General features: G+C 38.2%; 1 protein-coding gene across 3 annotated transcripts in view; it reads left to right on the plus strand.

Moving 5' to 3' along the window:
* LOC111063741 (WD repeat-containing protein 91) overlaps nt 1-21,192 on the plus strand; it is a 117,371-nt gene that overhangs the window by 23,387 nt on the left and 72,792 nt on the right. The window lies entirely within an intron of this gene.

Here is a 21,192-nt window from a genome sequence, read left to right on the forward strand (position 1 = left end):
ATAGTTCTGCCAATAGCAGGCTTGTGTTTGCGCCGGCGCAGACCGTCCTGCCGCTTGGCATTGTGGATTTTTTTGAAAAGCTTCAGTCTTGTCTCGTCAGCCCGTTGTCTTGTTGCTAGACCAAAATTGTGTTTTTCATGTAATTTCGATCGGAAATTTCTTGTAAATAATTGTTTGAGTGTCGTGTGTGTGAATTATGAATATAACAGCATAAATAGTATTGAATTGAATTAATTTGAATCAGATTTGAATTTATAAAGAATCCAGTTTGAGCTTTGTTCGAAACACAGTGTATGACCTGCAAGTTGAACACAGAATCAACGAGAAGGCAGCCGGTAAGCAAATAACCTGTCTATTCCCCGATTTCGTCCCACCCTGAACCTGACCAGAACACCTAATAAAGGCTTCGAAGGGCAAGTAGTCAAGATTGAAATAAATCTGGTGAGTTTTTGCTCTTTTTTATTGTTCATTAATGCAGAGTTTAACTGGACAAATAACCTGGCTCAAATTGAAGATTAAATTTTGCCCCTTGTTTGTATTTGATTATTTGAATAGTAAATTACAGTCCTCTGGTAGCTCTAGCCTGAGCTTTGTTCAGAACATTTTTTGATCCTGCCAGGCAGGGATGAATTTAAATTTGTAATTTGTTGATTAATTCACACACATTGGATTTAAGCAGTTTCGTATTTGTCCAATGTTGGCATGTTGAGAATGGTCTGATCCATGCTCAACTTAAGTTTGTTGTAGCCTTGTTCTAAGAGCAAGGTTTCTTGTCAATTTGTATTTGTCTGAAATTAAATTTATTTCAGTTAAAATTGTAGTTTCCTGAAACTAGGCGCATTGTGCTCTTTTTCAGGAGTTTGTTTGTTTGTTGGAATTTGTATTGTCCATTTTTTTATACATGTTAGTGAAGGTTAATCACCAGCATGATTTTTCTTGTTCAATTCAACAAGTTATCGTTTGTTTGTGAGTTGTTGGAAGAACATTATCTAATCATATAGTTTTGTTCTCAGCTATAACTTATCTTGTGAATTGATAATCAAAGTTTAACTTTGATAACTTACTAGTCGTGATTCTTCCTTTCATCTAGTTTTTGAACTCATTCTTGTTTTATTGTCTGTTGTTTGTATTGTCGGGGCTGAATTGTTTTGTGTATGAGTTCAAGATGGAGGAAAAATTACAGAAACAAATCAGGGTGCATCGCGCTAAACTGGAACAATTGTATGCCAGATTGCAAAGAATTTATGACCTGTCTAAAAATGTCTCTGATCCAAAAGTTGCTGAGCAATTTTCAATCTTGTATCCTCGGGTGTCTCAGACCATTTCGGATTATGAAAAGACAGAATTAGTGGTTAATGAGTTGGAACTTGAGTTGAATAAAGATCATGTTGTAGCATTCAACGACTCACACCTAGATCTGTTTCAGTATATTGAAGTAGCGGCTAACACTCTCAAACAGAAAGAGGCGACTGTTGCTATTGCTCAATCTTCGGCAGCTACAGAAGCTAGTTCACAGCCGATCGTGTCCGAGTCGGTACTGCCTAAAATCGACCTTCCGAAATTTCAATCCAGACTCAATGGTCGGTGTTTTATGAACTATTTAAGGCATTGGTACATGACAACAAGAATTTGAACGATCAGCAGAAGGTCCAATATCTTGTAAGTAGACTTACTGGACAAGCAGCAAATATTTGTCGTCATTTGCCACCATTGGCTAACAATTATCAAATAATTTGGCAGGCATTATTGACCCGCTATAACGATCCACGGGCGCAAGTCGATGCCTATTTCAAACAAATTTTTGAATTTCGTCCAATAAAATCAGAATCAAAGGCAGGTTGTATTGCGATTTTGGATGGGTTTTGCAGTTCAATCAATGCATTGAAGAGATTGCGACTCATTGATTTGTCAGACTCGATATTCCTCTATCATGGCTTGAGATTGCTGGATCCAAGTTCTCGTAGAAATTTTGAATCGGCCGTCCGTGACAAGGCTACCGATTATGTCAAGTTCATTGAGATGAATTTGCTTTGTGATGTTCGTTTCTTGGTTGACACCGGGAGTCAGTGTCATTTTGTTACAGCCAAAATGTGTCGGCGTTTGAGACTACCATTCCAGCCCATGAAAACCGTTGTTCGTGGATTCGGTGGTGGTACTAGTGAAGTTCGAGGTCGTACTTGTGTGTCGATTCAGTTGAAGTTGGATCCTACCGTCAAGTTTTCGATGGATGCCACAGTGGTAGATAAAGTCATTAGTTACATCTGGTAACACCTAATATTATTGCTGACGCTGTATTCCATTGTAATGCTCGATCATAGTACTTTTAGTCAGTCTACTGCCAAACTTCACCGAGAGCACTTCTCTCTTTTTCGATGTATATTTTATAATTATGTGTTTGAAAATAAAGTTTTCTTTTTAAAAAGGTGTTTGGTTACCCCAGAACTATAACTGGCGCCCGAACTACCTTCCTTACGTTTTTTCGAGGTTGTTCATTTAACAACAAGTTTTTTTCGATTCGCGATCTTTAATTTCGACTTCGTGAAAAATCCGGAAAACCAGTGAGTGAGGTGAACCCTTCAAGACAAGTTCTCTGCGTACCACACCTGCGACCTTCGAAGTTCAACCTGGCAGACAACGAAGACTCCTTCCACAAATTTGAGACGGAAGTAAAACTACCATCAACTGTAAGTACAGATGCGAACATTTTCTTCACTTCATCTTCTACACTCATTCGACCGTCAAAATTAGACCCTGTGATCATGTCAACCAAATCTATCCCGAAATATTTGCTGGACTATATTCCAAAATTCGATGGAACTTCCAATAAAATTCCAAAATTTATCAAATCTTTCCAAGACATTTTCAATCTGTATTGTAACGATAAAATTGAACAATCACAACGCGAAGAAAATCATTGGCTGTTATTTACTGCCGCCCTCCACAGTTTGGAAGGTGCTGCAGATAATGTTGTACAAAATTGCGAGTGTTCCAACTTAGCTGAACTTATTGAACTTTTAACGAAAAGCTTCCTTGATAAACGCACGGTCCCTGACCTAATAGCCGAAATTGCTGTAATGAAATCATTCCAATACGAACACCCCCTCGACTTCCTACAAAGACTCAGTGGTGACCCGCTATAAACTTGATGGTGTAACCGGGGATCTCCTGAAAAATCTTCTCGAACAACTCGATACAACTCTTGTCCGCACGCTCATTCACGGTGTTCATCCAACACTCGGAGCTCATCTTCAGGTATACAAACTCAAGAACTTGGACGACGCCCGCGATACCCTGCGCAGTGATTGTAGCATTGTTTTGAAGCAATTAAAATGTGCAGAGCCCGTAAGTGACAAAAGTGCAGTGAGTGAAAAGCAAATCAATTCTCAGTTCCAACCGCGGAATTTCTTTCAACCACAACCAGTGTTCAATCAATTCCGACAATTCTCTCCTCGGAATTTCCGCCAGCAACACTTCAATCAGAATTGGTTCCAGCAACCCTTCACTACTCAGAATCGGTTCCAACAACCTCATCAAATCCATTTTCAACAGCCTCAACATTCTAATTTCCAACAAAGTGTAGTTCCCTCTACCTCTACTTTTCAGCAGTCGCAATTTCAAAATTTCCAACCGAAATCTTTCAATAACAATCCTCGTAACTTTTCAAACGGAGCACGAAACATTCAACAGTCTCACAACTGGGACTCGCAGAATACTGTCTCCATGCGTACTGCTTCTACTAATAGAAATGCTGACAATTCGGCAAGAAACAATCCTTTCCAGGATCTTCACTATCTCGATGAATCAAATGATGATATCAATCAAGTAAATGCATCGACTCGTATTCAATTGTTGCAATCGCAACTCAACAATCTAACATCAGCTGTGAATGAAATGGCAGATCATTTTTTAGGGTGTGGCCCCAATCCGGCGGAAACCCCCCCATAGAGCTTGAATTGAATATTATTGATAAATCGCTACCCTATTTTGTCGATGATGTAAACAGAAAATGGCTTGTTGACACTGGATCGATGATGAATTATGTACATCCTGCAATTGTACCGCCAACTGTAACTAGATATAAGGAAAAATTTGTTGTAAAAACCCCGGCTGGTACAAGTGGTGGACATGAGTATATATTTTTTGGTCCATCCACATTATTTCCGAATCTTTCTAGAATTAAGATGTATATATATGATTTTTCCGACAGGTACGATATTCTTTTAGGTAATGAAACAATGCAACAACTCAAGGCCCATGTAAATTATGAGACTAATACGTTAGATTATGGCAACGTATCAAAACCGTTATTATCTGTAATTCATTCTAGTAGAAAACAAATTGAATTGAAACCTGGATTTAATGTAATAACTATCCCAGTTAGGTCTATTCCCACTGTAGGACAGGGATTAAGTAAACTTATAAATAATTCTAACTATTGTATTGAAGAAGGTATAGTTGATATTGTTAATGGTGAATGTACTTGTATAGCTTTCTCTCATGAACTCATGACCATCAGTCCTGAACCCATGGAAATTGAGGAAGTAGAAACGATTCTTGACTCGCATAATGACTCAATGACCACACGTCCTGAAAATTTTGCATTGATAAAGAAATTGATCCATGAAACTTTACGAACTAACCACATGAATGACGAAGAAAAAAGGGAGATATACGATTTAATTATCAAATTCCCTGCGATAATAAAGCTTGATAATATTCCTCTTGGTTCAACAAACTTATTAAAACATAAGATCAATACTGTAGATGACAATCCTGTGTACACACGAAACTATAGGTACCCCAAATATTCAAGAAAGACGTACAAATCGAAATTGATAAACTGCTGCAAAATAAAATCATTCAACCCTCCAACTCTCCATACAATTCCCCAATATGGGTTGTTCCAAAAAAACTAGATGCTTCAGGAAAAAAGAAAATAAGAATGGTGATAGACTACAGGAAACTTAATGACAAGACGATAGCTGATAAATATCCTTTACCAAACATTGAAGATCTTTTCGGTAAAATTGGGAGAGCCACTTATTTCTCCACAATAGATTTGTACTCAGGTTTCCATCAAATCGAAATGGACCCAGAATCTGTTCCTAAAACTGCTTTTTCAACGGAAGATGGTCACTACGAGTTTCTTAGGCTCCCTTTCGGGCTGAAAAATGCACCCCCATTCTTTCAAAGAAATATGAATATATTGTTTGCTAAAATGCCGAATGTATTAGTATATATGGATGATATAATAGTATTCTCTGACAATTTGGAAGAACATTTGAAACATTTAAAATCTGTTTTCAAGAAACTACAAAATCACAATCTCAAAATACAGCTTGACAAAACCGAATTTTTCAAAAGAGAATTGTCATACCTTGGCCACATTGTTTCAGAACGCGGTATTCAACCCAACCCAGCCAAATTGCAGGCCATAAAGGATTTTAAAATACCTAAAACCGAAAAACAAATCAAACAATTCTTAGGGTTAACAGGCTACTATAGGAAAATGATACAGAACTATGCAAAAATCGCAAAACCTCTGACTCAGGCATTGAAAAAGGATGTAAAGATCGATATTAATAATACAGAATATGTAAATGCATTTGAGAAATTGAAAACAATGTTACAGAACAGTCCAATATTACAACTCCCTGATTTCTCTAAACAGTTCATTGTCACGACTGAAGCGAGCAATTATGCTATAGGAGGGGTATTATCCCAAGTTTTTGAAGGAAAAGATCTACCAGTAGCGTATGCTTCGCGAACTTTGAATAAACATGAGATCAATCTCTCCACCATAGAAAAAGAGTTATTGGCTATTGTCTGGTGCTGTAAATATTTCAGACCTTATTTATACGGACGGAAGTTTCTCATTCAAACTGATCACAAGCCTCTCCAGTGGCTTCATAGCATCAAAGAACCGAACTCGAAACTCATTAGATGGAAACTATTATTAGAGGAATTTGATTTTGATATTATTTACATAAATGGGAAGACCAATTACGTAGCGGACGCTCTGTCTCGTCCTAATAATGTTAACATGATGGAAATGAATCAGCAATCCTCTTTGTTATTTGACTCGCTCCTGCTTCTGAATAATAAAATATCTGACATTGTAACAAGTCTCGAACTTTGTAAATTGAAAATACTCCATTCTTCTATTATTTCTCATGATGATCTTTTTCTCCTACAAAAAAACTCAAATGTCAGCTTTAATTCAAATAAAATTAGTGTGTTATGGAAACTAAGCAAAGTACATTGTGGAATATTTAAAGACCATATTTCATATTTTGTGGACGTACCGCTATTGTCAACTGTTTATGAAACGTTTTTTCTATTGTCTTATCCTGTCATTGTCGGTAACGAAATTTTAACAACTATTGCACATCCTTCTTTTGTTCTTCGAAATGACAAATTATTTTCTGGAAATTGTGAACTCATTTATGATGATTATTATTGTAGTACAGTAAGCGAACTTAATGATATATGTATTGAGCAATTATTAAATGATAGGAATCTAGACGGATGTTGTAAGGTAGTTTTGAAAGACGGAGATTCTTTCATAAAATATGTAGAAATAGTTGATAGTTTTATATTTTTTAATTTTAGTACATGTATGGTTCTGAATACTGATGTGAACAAGAATATTACTCTTTTTCTCAATAAGAAAACGCAATTGTTGAAAATTAATAGCTCAGAAACACTGATTGGTTACTACAAACCAAATATATTTTGGGAAAACGAAATTCTACTTCCAACTGAATTTGTAGTAAAAAAACGACTATCCAACTTCAACTTTGATCAAGTACATACTGCTAATATAAATTTTCAAAAACTTGATGTTCTAGATGAGTTACCTCTGACCGATAATCGAAACCTATGTATTATTCTTTTGCTTATTTTTACTGTAATTTTATTGATTGTTATAATATTTCTCAAACGGCTGTTTATCTGGCACAAACTTTGTAACCTAATGTGTTGTAAATCTGAAGTTGAAAATGATACTGTACAGCGTGAACCAGAACAAATATGCCCCAGACTACCATGTACTTAGTTTATAATACTTAAATATAATATATGTTTTTTATTTCTTTGAAGCTGAGGGCAGCTTCACTCTTAGGGGGGAGGAGTTACATCTGGTAACACCTAATATTATTGCTGACGCTGTATTCCATTGTAATGCTCGATCATAGTACTTTTAGTCAGTCTACTGCCAAACTTCACCGAGAGCACTTCTCTCTTTTCCGATGTATATTTTATAATTATGTGTTTGACAATAAAGTTTTCTTTTTAAAAAGGTGTTTGGTTACCCCAGAACTATAACTATTGACAAGTTGCCTTCTTGTGAAATCGACAGATCCAAACTGCATCATCTTGAAAATCTCACACTGGCTGACGACAAATTCCACCTTCCTAGTAGAATAGATGGCATCATTGGTGCGGAGTTAGTTCCTCACTTGCTACGTGGGAGTCCTAGTACAGGTGAATCGCACGAATTGATGACTGTTAATAGTGTCTTTGGTCACATTCTGATGGGGAGAGCGCCGATTATCACTTCAACAACGAATGTGTCGAATTGTTTTACAGCCATCTGTGGTCCATTCGTTAGTAGTCCATCGTTGGATAGTTTTGTGGAACGTTTTTGGGAGTTGGAATCGTGCCCTGCACCAAGCTGTCAACTGAAACCGGAAGAGTTGGAGTGTGAGGTAAATTTTCGGAAGTCTGTACATCGTGTGAATTCTGGTCGTTTTGTTGTTGCCTTGTCATTTGCGGAGCCGCCCAGCAGCTTGGGAGATTCGTATGCTGTCGCCGCACGCAGACTGCTGACTTTGGAGAGACGACTAGTGCTTGACAGCAATACTCGTATTTCATATCATGAAATATTGATCGATTACCTACGTCAGGGTCACATGTCGTTTGTAGCAGATCAGACAGACCGAGGTGGTTACTACATACCGCATCACGCCATCGTGAAAGCAAGCAGCACTACCACGCCCATCCGAATTGTATTTGATGCTGGTTCCAGAACATCATCTGGTTTGTCATTGAACCAGGTTCTTCGTGCTGGTCCCAAATTGCAGACTGACATTTTTGTTTTGTTAGTTAATTTTCGTTTGTTCCCAATCGCACTAACTGCCGACATTAAACAAATGTATCGACAGATATTAGTGGAGGATTCCTGCCGTCGTTATCAGCGTGTATTGTGGAGATTTTCGCCGGAGGATCCAATCGAAATTTATCAGCTAAATTGTGTTGTTTTTGGTGTTTCAAGCTCTCCATATTTGGCGCTTCGCACCGTCCACCAGCTTGTAGAGGAGGATGGAAATCGTTTTCCGGCAGCCAAGGCGAGAATACCAAGAGACATGTTCATGGACGACTTAGTCACATCTGTCGCCACAGAGTCAGAGGCCGCGGAGCTGTATCGTCACTCCAAGCAGCTGTTTGAGGGAGGAGGTTTCTCGCTCACAAAGTGGACTTCAAATTCACCATCAATGTTGGAGAAATTCTCGGAGGAAGAGAAATCGTTTTCGTACAAGGATTTCGAAGCAGACAACTCCTTGGCTATCTTGGGATTGAATTGGCAACCTAGTACTGATCTGTTTCAGTTTTCAGTCAAGAGTGGTGAGGTCGTCGCTACTAAGCGTTCTATTCTGTCAGTGATGGCTCGTATCTATGATCCACTTGGTCTCTTGTCACCTTTTACATTATTTCTAAAGTGTCTTGTCCAGAAACTGTGGAAATTAGGAGTGGATTGGGACGAGAAGCCGCCTGAGTCTATATGCACTCTTTGGGAGAATTGTCAAAAAGAGTTGCCTCTATTGTTGAAATTTGCTGTTCCACGTCACGTTGGTTTGTTTCAGGATTCTCACATCAGTTTGATTGGTTTTTGTGACGCATCATTGTCTGGTTATGGTGCAGTTATCTATGTGAAGTCGCAGAAGGAGAGCGAGGAGCCAAGAGTTGTATTATTGTGTTCAAAGTCCAAGGTAGCACCATCTAAAGTTGTTTCAATACCTCGTTTGGAGTTGTGTGCGGCACTCTTGTTGGCAGAACTCATGAATTCAGTAGTCACTATTATTAGTGAACGTTGTCATGTGTCTCGTATTGTCGCACTCTCTGATTCTACAGTCACCTTGTGTTGGATTAATGCTCCATCCGCGAAATGGCAAACTTTTGTTGGTAATCGCGTCGCAAAAATACAGGATTCTTGTATACAAGAGTGGATGCATGTTGCCGGAATTGAAAATCCCGCTGACTGTTTGTCTAGAGGTTTATCACCAGTTGAGCTTGTGAACTTTCCGTTGTGGCTCTCAGGTCCATCATGGATAGCAGAGGACGAATGCGATTGGCCCGTCCGAACTCAAATGGAAGAGATCGTGGATCCACCGGAGGCGAAAAAACCGTCAGTGTTGACAGTCACAAAATCTCCTGATTGTAACAGCAATGCAATATATTCATTGATTGGTCGTTGTTCGGATTATGGTCGTCTTTTGAGAATTGTAATTCTTGTTCTCAAATTCTTACGAATCTTACCCCAATCAGAAGAATCAGATTTCGATGTTGCTGAGAGGTATCTATGTAAAATGGTACAGAAGATACATTTTTCATCTGAATTTGTGCAATTAGAGAAGGGAGAAGATTGTTCTATGCGCCTACGTCGCCTGTCTCCATTCATTGATAAAGGTGTGATTCGCGTCGGCGGTCGTTTGTCTCATGCTGGACTTGAATTTGAGACTTGTCATCAGATGATCTTACCAAAATCCGCTTTCGTATCGATGTTAATTGATTATCATCACAAGAAGAATTGTCATGCTGGACCTTCGTTATTGTTGTCCTTGATCAGACAGAAATTCTGGATACTGTCTGCTCGCTCTATTATTCGTATTTGTGTCTTTAAGTGTAATCGTTGTTTTCGTGTTCGACCTAGTAATAATGCAATTATTCCGAAAATGGGTGACCTGCCTGCTTGTCGAGTGTCAAAATGCAAACCATTTGAAAATTGTGGTGTGGATTACGCTGGTCCTCTGCGTATAACTATGACGAGACGTCGTAATCCTTGTGTTTTGAAAGCCTACATTTGTCTGTTTGTGTGTATGGCAACAAAGGCGGTACATATTGAGTTGGTATCGGATCTATCAACGCCCATGTTTTTAGCTGCGTTTCGTCGTTTTTTGTCACGTCGTGGACCCTGTCGTGTGATGTATTCCGATTGTGGTACTAATTTTGTAGGTGCCAAGGAACAGTTGCGGAAAATATCTCAACTTTTGAACTCGTCCGAGTTTCAAACCACATTGACTAGTCAACTCGCCGAACACAAAATTGATTGGAAATTCATTCCCCATGGTTCGCCGCATTTTGGAGGTCTGTGGGAGGCAAATGTCAAATCTGTAAAGTTGCATCTGTTCCGAGTAATTGGCAATCAACTTCTCACCTATGAGGAACTGAACACTGTATTGGTGCAGATTGAAGGTGTCCTGAATTCCCTCCCGCTGTGTGTACTGAGTGAGGATCCGCGTGAACCGCTGGCTTTAACACCAGCGCACTTTTTGACTCTAACACCGTTGAAATCGTTTCCCATGCGGGACGTGGACAGTGTCCCTGTGAATCGTCTCACCAGGTATGAATTGATCAGTCAACTTATTCAATCGTTCTGGAACCGATGGAGAAGAGAGTACCTGCACGAACTTCAAAGTCGTAAAAAATGGTTGAAATCACCCACTTCTATCAGTGTGGGAACGGTTGTGGTAGTAGACCAACCAAACACACCTCCATTGCAGTGGCCACTGGGTGTCATTGAACAAGTGTTTCCGGGAAGTGACGGCGAGGTTCGAGTGGCGAGTGTTCGCCTAAAAACTGGTATTTATAAAAGACCAGTAACAAAATTATATCCACTCCCAACTCAATAGTTGTTGTGATTGTTGCATTTTTTCTTTTGTGTTGTTTTTTGGTGTTGGTGTTTTGTTCTTTTTGTCATGTCTGGATTTTTCCCTTCCTTGGTTTTTTCAGTTTTGTAACTTGGCTGAAAAATAGTTTTTCAGAGGCGGGGGTATGGTCTGGCCAGAGAATTCGAATTTTAGCGCCAGAATGCCAGACTATAGTTCTGCCAATAGCAGGCTTGTGTTTGCGCCGGCGCAGACCGTCCTGCCGCTTGGCATTGTAGATTTTTTTTGTAAGGCTTCAGTCTTGTCTCGTCAGCCCGTTGTCTTGTTGCAAAACCAAAATTGTGTTTGTCATGTAATTTCGATCGGAAATTTCTTGTAAATAATTGTTTGAGTGTCGTGTGTGTGAATTATGAATATAACAGCGTAAATAGTATTGAATTGAATTAATTTGAATCGGATTTGAATTTATAAAGAATCCAGTTTGAGCTTTGTTCGAAACACAGTGTATGACCTGCAAGTTGAACACAGAATCAACGAGAAGGCAGCCCGTAAGCAAATAACCTGTCTATTCCCCGATTTTGTCCCACCCTGAACCTGACCAGAACACCTAATAAAGGCTTCGAAGGGCAAGTAGTCAAGATTGGAATAAATCTGGTGAGTTTTCGCTCTTTTTTATTGTTCATTAATGCAGAGTTTAACTGGACAAATAACCTGGCTCAAATTGAAGATTAAATTTCAGAACAAATGGGAATACATTGATTTACCTCCTCATTGAAAAACAATATATATATATAAAAAGCGAAATGGCACTGATTCATTCACTCATTCATAATCAACTGAACTAAGAGTCTACTGGACCAAATACGTTCAAATTTGGTAGGTTTGTTCAGTTGGCCATCGAGGGTTGCACTAAGAACGGATGTGAACAAATTTTCAAAGATACCCTCAAAATCTGCGTTCCAGCGTTTTCTGCGTTTTCTCAGCTTTTTCAAGAACTAATTGGCAAAAAATGTTCAAACTTGGTTCACAGGCTCAGCTTAGGTATAACAATTTTGTATTGTAAGTCAAGTTCCACCCAAGATCGGCGGTTTTTGAGCGTTTTCCCTGCTTTTTCTAGGCCTTCTAAAGAACTAATATTGACAGATCATGTTCAAATTTCGCACAAAAGTTCAGCAAGGGTCTAGAAATCTATTCTTATAGGACTCAGAATAACGCCAAAGAAACGCTCAAGATAGGCGTTTTTACTGCGTTTTCCCAGCTTTACCTAGCGTTTTTTCTGTGTTCTCTCACATCTTGCAAGAACGAATTGAGATAAAATGTTCAAATTTGGTACACAGGCTAGCTGATGTATAAAAGTGTTGTATTGGGAGTGTCTTGGAATAAACCGCAAGTTCCGCGATTTCTGAGCGTTTTCCTGCGCTTTCTACGCATTCTCAAGAACTAATTGTCAGATTATGTTCAGATTTGGTGCAGAAGTTCAGCAAGGGTCAAGAAATATGGTTCCAGAATTATGCCATAATTATATAAAAAGCCCAATAAAGGCGCTTTTACAACGTTTCCCAAACGTTCCCCAGCGTTTTTTAGAGGGTTTCTTTACTCAGGTTTTTCAATGCATTTTTCTACATTTCTCAAGCAATACTTGAGAGGGTTAGATATGGACGTTTAGGTTGCTCATATCATTCCTGTTTCATATTTCAAAGAACTTTTAGACTGAAATACAATAATTCTCATAATATCCTTACCAAGTCTGTAATTGAGAAATAACTGAATATCGGAGGACCAATCTTCGCTCTGGAGTACAAAAGCATAAAAAAAATATTACGACAGAGGAAACTATAATATATTTATAGTTCAAACAGAAAGGTTCTATCTAATCACAGTGGATTGAGATTAACTTCCCAGTGGAATGCTAAAGTCTCTCTCTCAAAGGCCCGGTTGCACAAAAGCCGGTTGAATTTTAATCCTGATTAATTTCACGTGAACCATATCGGAGAAGACTATTTTAAAATACGGCTTCTCTGATTGGTTCTCCTGGAATTAATCAGGATTAAAATTTAACTGGCTTTTGTGCAACCGGCACTAAGTACCTGATTGGATGATTTCGATAGTTCAACAGCTGTTTTTCCAAGGATGAATAATCATTATCCTTTTAATGTCCTTTAGCGAGTTTTCCCAGGGATGAGTCCTAGTGCAATCGAATTTTAATATTATAAACCTACTATGTCCCAATTTCGTGAGAATCGTTAGAGCCGTTTTCGAGATCCGGTGACATACATACATAACTATAAACTTATGAACAGAAATTGCTTGTTAAATAGTATAAAAATAACGATTTTTGCAACCCTGCACTACATAATTCAAAGAAAACTGGTGATTATTAATAATAATAATAATATCGAGTGACCTGGCTGGCTCAGGTCTGGTGTCAGAGTTTTCAGGTCGCAGCTGATCAATTTCAGGGCCTCTGACATGACCTAACGACTGCTTTTTAGGCAGCCGGGGCCAACGACTTAACGTGTCCATCCGAAATACGGGAGTGGCCCGAGATAGATATCTTGCCCGGGCCGGGATTTGAACCCGGGCCTCTGAATCATAAAGCCAGCATCTGATCCACTCGACTACGGCCATTCTCAAACTGGTGATTGAATCAAGCCTGAAAGTCTCTTTTGACTTTTTGACGGAAAAGGAGGAAAGCTCAAATGAAAAAATTCAGGCGAGTGAAGCGAGCCTGTTTATCCTATTTGTGAATGATCCAGCTGGGGGTCCAGAGGGCGGAGCTCCCTGGCTAGACGGATAGGCGAGCGAAGCGAGCCTGCCGGCTAGTAATTCATAAAACGAAGTTGATATGATTGGATAGAAATAGAGTTAATTCCATTACAAGTTATCATCTTTTCATCACCTCAATAATGATTATTATTGATCACATTTATTGTGATCATTAATGCAGAAATGTACTTGGGAGAAAAGAATAATAATGAGGGGGGAATTAATAACCCTATTTCGGACTTTTAAAATGTTATCTAAATCTAGGAGGAAAAAAGTACAAAGAGTATCCTTAGTTTTTCTCTCCCGATCAGTGCTTCTTTGTAAAAATTAAAACTAGTAGTTCTGTGAACAGTATACCTCGCGCAGTTAAAAACCACAGCCTCCTCTAATACTGTCCATCAGAGTGAATTATGTCATGTCCTGACGTGTCGGTGTGAAGTTATATATTACTTTACAATTAAAAAGGAAAACAAAAGGAAATAATATAGCACTTCATCAAATATTCACAACGATTCAGTATAACTAATAAGATTAGAAGAGAACGATGTTTGAGTTAGATTCATGAAAGTTGGTGAAGGGGTATAAAAAAGGGGTATGAAAATATGTATATACAAAGAAAGAAGAAATAACTGAAAAAATAAAGAGTTAGTAGAGCTCAAAAATAAGAATTCAATCATTAATTAAGCAGCATAATTTTTCACAAGATTTTTTGAATATATTGGTAGCGGTCATAGAATGGTGGGTCAAAGAATGGGTTTAGTCTACTGTTCTATTTAGGTAGGAATTGAAATGGTGAGCGGCTCTGACAAACGACATTTGAAATAGCATATTAAGTCTTGGTATATTGCATGGAACATGAAAATTTTACAAATTGATGAAATCTGGCATGAATATATTATTATTTAGAATTTCATATAATAACACTAATGCTCTAATGAATCTTCTGATTTTTAATTTTTGCACTTTAAATGTTGACCTCGAAGTTTCAGTGGAAAAAGCTATTGAACAAAATGTATTAGGCCGGTTACAGAGACCGACCGACCGTCAGTGCGTACGTCAGTCGCGCTTGTCTTTTCCATATATTTTCCATGTATCCGTACAGAGCAGGACTGACGGCACGCATGCGCACGGTCAGGACCATGCGTTTTACACTGCGTACGAAGATCATCGGTCGAGCTCGTGCGCATCCGTTCCATCGGTCGACTGACGCGTTATTGAAACAAATAGAATCTTTCAGAGCTGTACTGATCAGTAGCCCGATCGCAACATAACCAATGTGCTGACACCTCTGCCCGACAATCAGCTGATATTGGATTGAATAGCATAATGAATGAATTCAATTAATAGTGTCATATTTGAATTCAGAGTTTTTCTATACATTTCTTTAATCATTTCTAATGTTTTTATTGGAAAAATCATATATTATTAATATTATCTACATTTATTTGATCCGTAGCTTAAAGTGACTGCAAGTATTCCCAATGGTGATACAAGCTCGAAATAACTCATCAGAATCTCTGATGGACATTCTGAGGTAGTTAAAAAATGTATCTTTACCCCAAGCAATGATATATAATGGTACTAAATTCCCTTGGAAATGCTCTTTGGGCGACCATCGGGTGAACTTGATATCTACGTCTTTTAATCTTCCGTTTACGTAGATAATAAGCTGCAATTAAACAATCTATAAAGGCGTACATTTTGTGAGTCAGAAAAACTGATGTATGGTCAGGATGGTGCATACGCACTGACGGTCGGTCAAGCTCTGTAACCGGCCTTATACTTTTTAGAATAAGGATACCTAAATAACTTATTTTGAATAATCTCCAAATCATTAACGGCAGTGCTTGACGGCATATCGGTGTGTAAATAACTACGTAATGGCTGTTTGGGTTGTTGTATCGACAATAATTTGTTGTAAACAACTATGCTATCATCAAAAGCTTACCGAGTTGAAAGCAGAGAAAAGTCGGGAGAAAATAATATGCTACTTTGAGTTATTAATTGCATGCCTCATCGCTTGCAATTGATAGTCCACACAACAGCTGATTTTTTGCCAAATTACATTGAGATATAAATCGCATGCGTCATTGCATGCAATTTATAATCCACTCGACAGCTGATTTATGATGAACAATTCTAAAGTCTGATTTTTACTGTAATACGACGTATTGGCGTTCAAAGGAGACTCCTTTTCCTTTTGTATTATCCTTAAAATGCAAAATTTCAAAAAACCGTGTTTATACGTCGACGCGAAATTCAGAAGGAACATACCTGTCAAATTTCATGAAAATCTATTGCTGCGTTTCGCTGTAAATGCGGAACATTAATTAATATAAACATATAATCATAAAGAGAAATGCAAAACCGTCGACTTGAATCTTAAGCTGCGTACAGATATACTCGCCTCCAACCCGCTCCGCGCACGCTCCGCCCTCGTTTCGCCATCGCTCCGCCCCCGCTCTGCACTGGCACCGATCATGAACGTTACGGGAGATGTTAGCTCTTCTCGCGTTCCACTCTTGCTCCCCGGTCGATCATCAATCGCTCTGCTCGAGTGACGTTCGGTTGCAGAGCAGAGTGAAAGTCTGTTCGCACCTTTAGACCTCACTTCGCTCGGTCAATAAATGAAATAAAATAAATTGAACCATTTACTGGGGATGAATGTGTTGGACGAAATTAATTATTCTGTAACTACATGAGAGTACAATATAGTATGATGTGCTGAAAACGCATAATAGAGAATAAATTCTTCAATAGGCTATTATTTTCCATTACGAGCTGTTAGTTAATGAATCAATTTGAACAAGTTTTTGATGATATTAGATTACTATTTTACAGATTATTGTAGAGGATTTACTGGGACACAATGAAAATAATAGAAACAAGTATTAAATGATAGGGCTTTAATGCAGTTTTTGAAATTACATATCATATTTAGTTGAACAAAAATACAAATATATTGTCAAATTCTACAGTTTTGTTTAGTACACGACCTGGTTTCGTGATTTCGGGTGGTTTCGTGACCACACCGGTCACATTTTCAAGTTGACTGAAAATGTGACCGGTGTGGTCACGAAACCATGGTCGTGTACTAAATAAAACTGTAGAATTTGACAATATATTTGTGTTTTTATTCAATTATGAAACGGTTCTACAATATCGACAATGACTCAGTCAAATATTTATCATACTTAGGTTCGGACAATAATTTATTTGAGATTACGTCTTTCTTGCTGGATACAAATTTGGATCCTCTTCTGAGAATTACGGATGACTCTTCAACATTTCATTTGGCAAGATAGTCCGGGCGCAAATGTCATTCCGTGGTCATTTTTGAGTAACAGCCGTGGAAGATGTCTCAATTTCTTCGTTAGGTCTTAGCATAATAAGGATCGTGATGATGATAAGTCGAAATTACAGGCAAACACCTCGGAAACAAGATGGCCGCCAAAGTTTTCAGGGTTTTGCTATATCGCTTGTATTTCAATAACCTCTCGAGATATTCAACCATTTTGTTGAACGAAAGTATTTTTAAAATCTTCCTCTACAATTTTCGTTTTATAAAATTTTCCTCTAGAACGCATATTTTTTTAGTTATAACCTTCAAAAGCCCAAAAAAAAACATTTTTCAAAATTTCTTCAAATTTCATTCCATTAAAACTTTTTTTGTGCAAGAGATACAGAGAAATTTTAAATCTATGAAATTTATAGCGTTTTTTCAACTTTGGAACGATATATCTTTACGCGCAGCACGTCAAAAAATGAGTTCTCCAGCTCCCTTCAAAGAAAACCCTGCATTATTTCTGTTGCGTTTTTCCATACCCATGAGGTAACAAGCTAGAACTATAAAATCCTTTTTTTCATGACTACTTTAAGATAGAGACTTGCAAATGGTCTCAATCTCTTCGTTACAGCAAGACGAATAAGAATATTGATGATGGAAACAACGAAAATATTCGACATCATTGAAAAATACAAGATGGCGGTAATTATTGACAGAAATTTTTAGAATAGAATAGAATATTTTGTATCGCTTGTTATTCAGTTATTGTGAGATATATATCGGATTGGTTTTACCACCAACGTGTTTAGAATCAACCAAACAATGATGTTTGAGAGAATCATCTCATTTCGACAACTCTTTCCATTATTTATTCAACTTCAAAAACTTGAAACATACATTTTTTGGGGACAATATTTTACTTTCCACTCTGTATATGTATTCGCAGTAAACAAAAACTAGTATTACTGGCACAGTGTTGTAGAATATTTCCAAAGCTTCAAAATGACATCTGGTTGGAGGCTGTAAGTCCATATTTTACGGCTGGAGCGTCATCGGAAAAAGAGTAAAAGTACCTACTGTTTGCAGCGGAAAACACGCTTTTTCCACCAAATGCCAATCCCAACAATTAGAAAACCGTGTAACTCATGACTCCTTGAAGGTACAGACTTGGGAATGGTATCAATCTCTTTGTAATGATGTGTAGAAAGAGAATATCCATGATGGCAATCTCAAAAATGTTTGTCATCATGAAAAAAAAACAAGATGGCGGCAAAAATATATCGATTTTCAAGAAATCGTCTGATTCTAATAATGTCGTGGATATCGGATCAATTCAGCCATCTGGAAGCTCCAAAATCATCATACAACAATATCCGAAAGATTTATCCAATTCCACCAACTTTTTCAATGGTGAATATTACTTCAAACTCTCTTATTTTGTAGAAAAATTCTAGAGGAAGATTTTTTAAATATTTTCGTCTAAAAAAACGGTTCAATATCTTGAACGGTTATTGAAATACAAGCGATATAGCAAAACCCTGAAAATTTTGGCGGCCATCTTGTTTCCGAGGTGTTTGCCTGTGATTTCGACTTATCATCATCACGATCCTTATTATGCTAAGACCTAACGAAGAAATTGAGACATCTTCCACGGCTGTTACTCAAAAATGACCACGGAGTGCCTTATTCATGACATTTGCGCCCGGACTAAAGCAGGGAACCCACTATGCCGTCACCGTCAGGCGCCGTCCGGCACCGACCGTCATCGTTGCGTACCGGCAACATTGCTTTGCATTGTTTTAAACGTACGGCAACCCACTATACCCGTCCGTCACCGGCCACAACCGTGTCCGTCAGTCACCGTCGGCCACCATTCCTGTTTGGGGCATTCTTGCCGGATAGCCGGTCCGTTTTTTTATCATTCTTCCAGTCGACATTCAACTATCAGTGAAGTCACATCGCCAGTGTTTTGTTGTAGTGCGCCTTTGTTCTGTGAGCAATGAGTACGGACGAAATGTTGATAGAGGCTATTAGGGAGTATCCCTTCCTGTATAATACTAGTGATAATAGTTATCACGACAACAGGAACAAAGATAATGTTTGGCAGGAAATCTCAGAAAAGTTTGATACCATGTCAGGTAAGTTATTTACAAATATTATTCTGTAAGCGAAATTATGAAATCAAAGTTTTGGCCGTTTGACAAATCACACGATGATAGGAAAGGGCTCAAATTAAAGGTATTGATCCCAGGGACTCGGGAAAAGTTAGCAGTTGTCTTAAAAGTCATCAGCTACCGAGAAATAACGTAAAACATCCGTCATAAGAAAAGCATGGGGATTGGAAAACATCTGCTTTGTTTACGTTAAAACGTGGTTCATGACATTTATAAATTTACTTACTTCAGTGTCAAGGCCAGCCGCTCCTCAGGACCAATGACCTCACGGAAGTTACTGTGTTTCACTGGGAATTTCAGTAACTCGAGCAATTCGTAGAACTTCTTTGGAGTCATGCGGTAATATAAAAAGAACTTAGCATCGTCTTTTTTAAAGTCGTCAAACAAATGATTAAATTCACCATATTCGTTTCTTCTTCTGAAGATTTCGTGCACCCAGTACCTATGCTTCCCCCGTTTCTGTATCTCTTCTTCTTCAGCACATGCTGCGGCTATTACTAGCAATTCCTCGTCTGATAAACTCTCCTTCGCAACTGATGCATTTCTTCTGGTTAGCTCCGGTTTCTGACGGAGCTAATCAGATGGGTAAGTGGGTTATCGCCGGAAAAATGACGGTGAAGGCGGCGACTGACGGTGACGGTCGGTGCAGGACGTTGCCTGACGGTGACGGCTTAGTGGGTTCCCTGCTTAAATTTAGGCTTAAATTTCCTGACGAACGGAATTTTTGAGGCTTTGCAACAGCTAAAAAACATTTTACTGATGATATTATTCATTTTTTTCGATTTGTTTACTATCAGGTTATCAAAATGAAAAAGTTTTCTAAGGAGTTTTTTCGATTATTACTTTTTGAGATATGAGCGCTTGAAGTTGAAATTTTTGTGACATGTCATTTTCAAATTCTGTAAGGGATAAATTTATGAAATTTGAGGATAAATTTCTCATGTTATTGTTGATTGACTAAGAAAGCACTTTTATGAAAATATCAATTTTTGAGAAAGTTATTCCATTTCCAAAAACTTATATTTTTAGGAAACTTCTCTCTTATTCAATCAACATACAATGAAGAATTTATCCTCATAATTTCATGAATTTATTCTTTACCGAATTTGAAATGATCCGTCCTAAACCTAAAAATTCAAACTTCAGGCGCTCATATCTCAAAAAGTAATAATCGGAAAAAATTAATGAGAAAACTTTTTCAATAGCTTGATCGTATTCAAATCGAAAAACTTTTAAAAATATCACTACTTGAAAGTTTTTTTAGCCTGTTGCATAGCCTTACGGTCATCGAGTGTGCGAGGCTTGTTGATGTACACTTATGATTTCAAATATTCTCAAAAAGAAGTCACATAACGACAGGTCGGGTGAGTGAGGGAGGCGTGAACATCGGCCAATCTCGAATCACTTGTCTTGGAAACATTTGTCGAACCACTTCCATGGATGTTAAATGTTCTCGCCTTGTGTGCTGGCACTACCCTACTGGAAAAAATGTCTCATGTTCACTGGGCCCCTTTCAAGTTCTGGACGCAGTAAGTTGTTTAACATTTGAACGTAGCGAGCTGTTGTAACAGTAACTGCAATTCCTTCTTCTTTCAAAGAATAAGGTTCAATAATACCCAACTTTCGAATGCAGCATGGCCAATCATTGGCAAGGCCAATCTAGTAGGAAGCCAGAAGGTAAAAAATTGCAACGCCACTTTCGTTGATTTAGAGAGGTAAAAAATGTCAACTTTTCTAGTGTAGTCCGCTGATCACGTCTCAGAAACCGGAAATCATAATATCGCTCCTCCAAAACTCATAGGCTGGCGTATAGTCAAACTGTGTAAGGATAAAAAAACCTAAAATGTTATTAAACTTGAATGGGCAGAAAGGTAATATGTAGTTATTGTTTTAATATAGAATGTGCTTCATCACTCCACTCATGAAATCTGTAGCGTCGGGATCGTTCGTAAACTTTTCATCCACTTACGACAAAACTCTCGGCGCTGCAAAATCCCTTCATTAAGCTGCTGGACGATCATTATTTTGTACGGATGGAACTTGAAGTCGTCATGTAAGATGCGGTGAAGCGAGCGACGTG

This window comes from Nilaparvata lugens, chromosome 1 (assembly GCF_014356525.2).
Source record: "Nilaparvata lugens isolate BPH chromosome 1, ASM1435652v1, whole genome shotgun sequence".
NCBI classification, from domain to species: domain Eukaryota; kingdom Metazoa; phylum Arthropoda; class Insecta; order Hemiptera; family Delphacidae; genus Nilaparvata; species Nilaparvata lugens.